This window comes from Dicentrarchus labrax, unplaced genomic scaffold, assembly GCF_905237075.1.
Source record: "Dicentrarchus labrax unplaced genomic scaffold, dlabrax2021, whole genome shotgun sequence".
Classification (NCBI taxonomy): domain Eukaryota; kingdom Metazoa; phylum Chordata; class Actinopteri; family Moronidae; genus Dicentrarchus; species Dicentrarchus labrax.
In genome coordinates this window covers 13688154-13696278 of record NW_026136718.1, presented here as the reverse complement: position 1 = coordinate 13696278, position 8125 = coordinate 13688154, and the positions used below count along the sequence as shown (strand labels likewise).

Here is an 8125-nt window from a genome sequence, read left to right as displayed (position 1 = left end):
CCAGATCCAAAACAAAATCAGTCTCATATGTGGCGGCTGTGTGTGTGTGTGTGTGTGTAGAGTGAGAGAGAGAGGGTAGTGAGGTAGATGGTGTGTGTGTGTGTGTGGGGGGGGGGGTGGGGGGTGGCTGTAACCCAGGCCTGTTTATGTACCACACTATGTCGGTGGGGAGGCCTTAAATTGGAGCCATGCTGCAGGGGATTAGGCGTGCACTGCAAAAAATATCCAACTTAACAAGTTTTTTAGCCTTGTAACCAGTCTGGAGAACTAATATTATTTTAAACAAGTCTGTCAGAGTGAGAACAATGTAGTTTACAATATAAATTAAATAGTTTTCAGCTATAAGAACACATTTTCAAAAGATCACTACAATTTAATAAAAATAATTATTATAAAACAACCAGTTTAGAAAGAAGTCACAGTTATGTCAGAAATCAGATGTTTTATACTTAATATACTGAACATTATGCAACCTTTTGACCAGAAAAAGAAAACCTGGAAAGAAACACAAAGTCAAGATTCTGTGATTGCAAAGCTAACCACTTCCTTGAAAGTATGAATCTAATCAGCCATCTTTCACTGTATGAATTAAAGTTAATATAAGGATTTGGAGTCGTTATGGTGGTCCTGGTGGTGTGAGGTACAACCCATGTAACCGCAACAACAAAGCCACATTTATGCCACATGATTTCTTTCTCATCTGTCTCCACAGCTTGCCGTAAAACCTAAAAAATGCCCCCGAAATGTTACAAATTATTTTCAGTGGGTGAGGTCTTGGATGGGGCATAGGGACGTAAATAGTGGTGGATCAAATGTGTTCACAGTATTGGGAAACAGGCAACCAGTCACCTAGCCAGTCAGTCACCCAGCCAGCCAGCGGAGGCCAAGAAGGATCAGTGCAGTCCTCCATGTGTGGCGGATGTTTTCCACAAGCCGAGCAGCCAGCTTGGCCGCAGCTGTCCAAACCGCAGGCCCTGGGAGAAGATGATGAGGAGGAGGGAGGGCTGGGGAAGGAGGAAGGAGGCTCAGGGGGGCAGTGGGGAGGGTGGCGGGCTTGGCAAAGGTCAGACAGGCTGAGGCGGCCGGGAGTGTGGGAACTGTCCGGGAAGGCATGTGCGAAATGCTCCGAGACGAGGTATCATCTTACAGCCAGACCGCCTGAGGGAGAGGAGTGCTATGTGCCTGCATGTGTAAGCGTGCGTGCGTGTGTGTGTATGTTTTCATGCTTTCTACATGCCTCTGACTGTGTGTGTGTGTGTGTGTGTGTGTGTGTGTGTATGTGTGTGTAAATTTTGGAGGCTACTGTGACTCTTGGGAAAAGAGGGTGAGCATTTTTATAGTGAGATAGGAAGTGAAAGAAAGAAAAATGGACTGAAACATGGAGAGAGGAGAAATAACTCTGAACCCCCCCATCGCCACACACACACACACACACACACACACACACACACACACATTGACACACACACTGCTGTGAACATTCCTGCTTTTGAATAGGGCTGTCTTTGAGTGCAAGTCATGTCAGCACTACAGACTGTGTACAGAGGTATGTAGCACATGTGTGTAACATGATTTCATGTCAGGGAAGCACTGACAATCTTAACTGCCCCATCACTGAGAAATTAGCCTGCTGCACCATTAATATTGTTGTGGTTTGGAGTAATGTATGGCGTGTGCTGCTAAACCGTGTGTACGTTATAAATTGCTGTGGAGAGTCTCAGTGAGCTCCTCAAAGCTGCGGCAGTCAGATTCCCTCACGTTTTGAGGGAAACTAGCTTTATAATGGTCTGTGTTTGTCTGCAGATACACTGATGGTTTTAATGAAACACAGACATCCTCGGTTGAACTTTAGTTGCACTCAAAGATGGGATGAAGTTTCCACACACAAATGCACGTGTACACACACACACACACACAGCCTGGCAGTGGTTCTCTGGCAAGCCAGGCTTGGCTTGGCTGAGTGTTAGACTCACACACCAAGCAGGTGAGGGGAAGTCTGTTCCTGCAGTGTAGATGCCTCAACATGCAATCCTCACGCTACCCCCATCTCCTTCCCTCCCCAAACCCTCACAGACACACAGACACACACACACACACACACACACACACACACACACACACACACACACACACACACACACACACACACACACACAACCATCTTCTTCCTCATGTGCCTGATCCTCCGTCTTAGAAAAACTCAAAAACAACCACACAAACCCACACCTCAGCTGGATGGAGTTTTGTACACCATCTCAACTTTCTGTGTGTGTGTGTGTGTGTGTGTGTGTGTGTGTGTGTGTGTGTGTGTGTGTGTGTGTGTGTGTGTGTCTTACTGTCATAACAGTAAGTCTGTGTGTGTGTGTGTGTGTGTGTGTGTGTGTGTATGTACCGCTAACTCCCACCTTTGTCTGCTCCTCCTGCTCCCATCTTTCACAGGGCCAGGCCTTTGAAGAAGCCTAATCCGGGTTATTTGCTTTCCCATGCTTGTGTCAGGTCCCGCTCCGAATTGACTGTGGAAAATACACTCTAGTCTGCCGGCCGCTCCCTCTGTCCCTGATTTATCCGAATAGGATGTGGCCGATGGGCGTATATAAAGCAGGCTGAATGGTGGGTAAATATGATCTCACCGCCACTCTTTTTATCCACAAGGCAACACTCTCACTGTTGCTCAAAAACCTTTATGTAGCCTGACATCCATTCAGGGCTTGTTGCATTCAGCCTGGCGAGAGGTCCCCAAAGAGCGCCATGCTCACAATAGGGCCCAGTTCATTACAGTAAATAACAGTGGCAGCCGTCGCATTGTTTCGGCAATGCAAGTTGATTTAGCACACTTAAACTGGTAATTGTTTTAGGCCCAGTGGTGCTTCCTCTCTGGGTAGGAAACCGAACACGGACCCTGGTGGGTGGTGGAGCACTTTTGCCCCCCCGTACACACAACCCAGGGGGAGGAGAAGGGAGGGAACAAGCAAGCAGCTTGAGAGAAGGAGGTTTAAAGCTGTTTTACAAGGAGAAAGGTGAGGCCTGATGTTGACTGCTGGGACAGAAAAAGAGAAAGTTGTGTTGGTTAATAAGCATGTATGTGGCCTGTTTGAGATGAGAGGGAAAGTGTGTGTTGTTATCGTCTGCGTGTGCTTTATATGTCCAAATATATCCAGTATGCAGGTACAACATGTGGCGCCTAGAATATTTGTTATTTGTTATGTCTACATGTTCGAGTGACATACATGCACATTTATAAGTACACCAATGTCCTATATTACCGCACAAGACATACATTTTGTGTGTGTGTGTGTGTGTGTGTCTCTGGATGTTTCTCAGACAGCCAATCTCTCCCAGTGTAGTTCCCTGGCGTTACGCACTAGTCATCCTTCTCCCACAGTCACGCGATGGCCGTCCGTGGGCGCCTGCCAAGGCCTCTGCGGCCTCCACAAAGTTGTGGAGCGTTTTCCGTTCCCAGGGGCCCTTGGAGCTCCAGCCTGGCCTCAGCGCGCCGTGTTTATGTCCTGTGTAATTGCAGACCTCAGTCTGAGCAGGAGGCCAGCGTCTGTCAAAATAGGCATGTGTTCCCTTCAAGCAAGGCCTAAATCACATCAGCTCCCGCAGTCAGACCGCGTTTCCCACAACCCCCTGCCTGACTAGGCTGGAGGCCCCCAGGCTTGCTGATTGGATGAAGGGGAAATTAAATGGAAATTCCACTATGAGCCATACAGCTACCTCTCATGCATACAAAAACTATGGCTACAGCAGCCTAATAAGTCACAAAACTTTCTCACACACACATTACATGAACAAAAATCCAAACACATTATTTCTCTTTCACAGCCCCCAACCAGCCATGGGGCCCTCGCTTGGTCCCACACCTTGAGCAGGCAGCCGTGAAATGGGGCCCTGTCTGGGAACTGTTGGCAAGCCTGGTGGAAACAGCAAAAGCGTGGTCCTCGTTAGCTGTGATGACGCTAGCTAGCTTGTTGTCTCTGGGGAGCATGCTTGGCTGCTGCTGCTGCTACTGCCAGGAGGCTGGGAGAGGAAAGGTGAAACATAACCAGCTCTGGGGCCAAGGACTGAAGCAGAGGCGGTTTGCTTAGCCTTTTATGGCTGTAAGCCAATTACATCTTCATAAACCAATTGTTCGATTGCTAGTTAATAAGTTGATCTGACGACATTTCATTCTTGTTACAGTATCACCAGCTACGACAACATCCACTGACCCCGAGGTCACCCAACCCACTGACCTGTTCTGACCAGGGAGGCCTGACCACATACTTCTCCTGACCTCCAGCGCGTCTCTCCCCTCCCAGCCCCTTTCTCCTCCTCTGTTGGGAACCAGGGGCAGATCAAGGGGTGGGTGGGGTGATGGGTGGGATGCTGACAGGAGAGAATAAGGAGAAGGGAAAATTCCTGTGTGCTTAAATCCCTTCACATCCACCCTGGAATAAGAGAATCCAACTCACAGTCTGCCCACATAAACCCAGCCCCTGTGACACTCCTGGAATGCTGAAGCTTTTTTTTTCTTCTTCACCAATTTAGGTAATTACCGCACCGGTCACGGTGCTCAGAACAGAGACCGTGACCCTGGGCGGCGCACAGTGACAGCCCGTGTAGCTGAGGCGGCACTCTGCTTTGTGTTGCCGAAACCAAACCTGCGGACAAATTCATCACTGACTTCTCTGCAACGGCCCATATTTGGAGGCTATAATGCCTGCCAACTGGTGTATTGTGTCACATCAGGGATACCCAACATTTCCATAGACTAGTGTTGGAATGTTGGTTTGTGTGCATCGTATAATGATGGTGCCCCATTGATTGTGTTTCATGTTAAATATTTAAGCCAGCCCTTCATTTGTAACTGCTTACTTTGTGTTGCACATATTTCAGGACATTTTAATTAAATGTATCCCTGATTTGTGGTGTTGGTTGTTACATGTGTGTGGCATATAATATCCACTAATGTAAGTAGTTCACAGGGAAAATAGGGCCCCTCCCAAGCTGCTTGCAGGCTCTATCAATGCCTCTGTAATAATTAAAAACCTGTCTTACATTTGCATGGGTCTGCACAATTAACAGATCCACAATAACCCATGAAACAGTAGACCATGAAGCTGGTGTAGCAGGTTTGATGAAAATGTGTCCAGAACTGCTGAGGCTAAGCTGTCTTCAACTGTGAAAATAAGCTGAGTCTGGGAAAACTAGGATTTTTCTTTTCATCTGAACTTATCATTTGATCTTGGTTCATGCCAGTTATTTTTGTGTATAAAGTTCTTCAAAAGCAAACACTGTTCAATAGGTGTTTTCAGACGTTGTATAATCCACATATAGTGGTAAACTCACTGTGGCTGGACGTTTAATTTTTGCCTCCGGGTGTGAGCCGCCACAGCAGTTAGAGCTATCTCTGACATCTTTGCCGTGTCATCAAGTAAGCGAGGCTATTTTTTTTGTGTGTTTTTGCAGACAGCTGATGTCTTGTTTTTCTGTCCAGTGAGACCGGTTCATATTTGTATCAAATGTATCAAACTAAATACAAAATAATTTAGTTTCCAGCCGCCCATCAGTGATTTTGGTGCATAAATGGTGGCATGGACAAACAATTTACCATTTACAGAGCAGAAAGTAAATACACAACACACTCTCTGTTTATTTTTAGGTCACCGAAACCATTTTGATCAAGCATGTAGTACAGTGTCTGTAATCAGTCCAGATTGCATTACTCTGGCACTGCAGATTCACAGAGAAAAGCATGTTAGACGTAAAACCAGATCGTCTATATTCACTGGCCGGGGTGCATAGCAGGAGTGCAGACTATGTCAGAGGTTTCAGTGCGCTCTGCTATCACCCTTACACCCAGTGGCACTGACGTAAACCTTGTATTAGCCTTGACAACAGCCACCTATAATAATCTTCAAAGGCACCGGTGGTGGTATGTCTGGAGTCCAACTTGCACTCATGCCCCTGACCCTGTGGCGGGTCCCGCAGCCCTCCATCTGTGTGAGGTTCAGGTTGCACCGTGTCCAGTAAAGGTCTCATTTCACTGCAGGTGTTCCATCAAAGTGCTGGCTGGTGCACTTCTGGACTCAGACTCAGGCTCTGTTAAACGCCTGACTGGCTACAAAGAGCCAGCCAGTGATTAGACTGCACGCGTGTGCCGGGGCACGATGATGGGGCCTCCGCTGTAAGCACATCTGAGCCTCGTGGCCAGAGGTGTCATCCAGGGGATTCACTCAGACTTCTTGAGGGTCCTCCTCCTCCCTTCTCCTTCCTCTCCTCCTCCTCTTCCTTTTTGTTCCCCAGTGCTTTTAATTGAAAATGTATTTATTGCAGGGCCAGAGGCTGGACTGGGGAGAGGGAGGCACTGCAGCTTATGAAGATGTGGCTGAGGTGAGGGCCGCAGGGTTTGGCTCCTCTTCAGCACCACCAACTCACCCACGCAGTCAATTTTTTTTCCTCTCTGTTTTTTGGCTGCTCTCTTTGTTTACTGCTCCCTCACATACTTCTCCCTTCTAACTCCTCTCTGTTTGCTCGTCTTTTCTTTCAGAGTCTTGCCTTTCATTTTTGCCCTCTTGTCTCTTTTATCCTTTGTCTCTCTTTATCGTTCTTGATTGGGCATGTATAAGATCCATTTCAAATGCAAATTGTGCCACTTGGATTGATAGAAGTTATGTGCTGCCAATAGCAAATTGTTCAAAGGAGGGTTCGTCCATTTTAAATCCAGTTCATTTTTCTTTTGGTCTTCTTGAGAGTTTCTGAAGTTTGTCCATAAAGAATAACATGAACTCCACCGAAAAGCAGACAGAATAATGCGGTGCTATGTGATTTCACAAGAAATTGAAAATGAAATAAATTTTATGTTTTGTTGTCCATGATGAACTGAACTAAAATGTGCAGTGAAGAAAAATGTTTAATTTCCATTCATTTTGTTTGATTGGATTAATTTAAAGGAGATTTGTTTCATAAAATGTGTGTAAAAATCTGTGTTGTACATTTTCCTGTACAAAGATCAGGTAAACCAGTACCAGTTTATGATAGGGTATGTAGTTTTGTTTGAAAAACATATTGTTATATAAAAACTCTGTCTTTACCTTTTTGACATATGGATATCTTTATCCCAAGAAACTTCCATTCAATAAACAATGGTAATATAAACTCAACAACCCAACACAGAACCCTTAATATAGAAGATATATAAGATTATTGTGTAAGAACAACAGCCATGAGACTTGGAAAAATCTACTCCAGTATTTAAAGTTAATCATAACTTCTATATTTTTTGCAAAAGAATAAAAAGCTGCACAGATTAATTTCTAAATTCCTCTCCTTACAGCTTTCTGCAAAAAGTGGAAAAACGTACAGGTCTGACAGTAAATGGGATTATTTAGGTTGTATGTGGAGAATACCTTGTCCCTTGTGTCCCCTGTGTAATTAGACTGTGATCTCTGGTAGCCTGAGTACTCTGCTCTCCTGCTCCCCATTAGACTGGAGTAAAACTGCAAGACAAAAATGGCCTTTCCCTCAGCAGACCTCTTGAGGGGCCCTCATAAAGCGTGATTATCTTTTACGAGTTCCCCTCTCATTCCCAGGTCTGGCTCGTTGTGGAGAACAGTGCAGCCACTGGGCCTCCCTGCTTTATCAGACCTTTGGACAGAGAGGAAGGAGGGGAGCTAGAGGTGAGGAGAGGTGAATGAGGTGCTGGGAACTCTCTCCCCAAAATCCTCTTTGTATTTGTGCCGGCACTAGGTAGAAAGAGATAATAAGAAACATGTGTCATATGGGTTCAGTATGCATCTTGTAGATTATGCTGTTTTCTTCCTGAATTAGATTTTTGCCAGGATGATGAAGTCCTTCAAATTTAATCTAACGTTAGCAGCTCCTTGTAGCAGTGCAGCTGCTTCATTACATTTATGGCTTTTGATTTCGAGAAAATACTGTAGTGAGTGTACATGGTAAAAATTAGCACTAGGATGGATGAGTTTATTGTTGAGCCTTATGAAGTTTTCCTGGGTCTGTTGAAATTTAAAAGGAACTACAGTGAAAGATGTCCTTTAAACACACTGATGCACTTTTTTCTTCTAGCTAAGTGTATTCTAATGTTAAAGTAGAGTTAGAAATATCTATTCCAAATTTATTACCA

At 45.4% G+C, this 8125-nt stretch overlaps 1 long non-coding RNA gene across 1 annotated transcript; it reads left to right on the top strand.

Annotated features, from left to right (window-relative positions):
- Positions 1-2262: 2262 nt before the first annotated feature.
- On the top strand, positions 2263-4326 carry LOC127350293 (uncharacterized). Its single transcript, XR_007880543.1, has 3 exons — positions 2263-2610; positions 3826-4100; positions 4183-4326. It is a non-coding gene; the product is annotated as an uncharacterized LOC127350293 (long non-coding RNA).
- The last annotated feature ends 3799 nt before the right edge of the window (positions 4327-8125 follow it).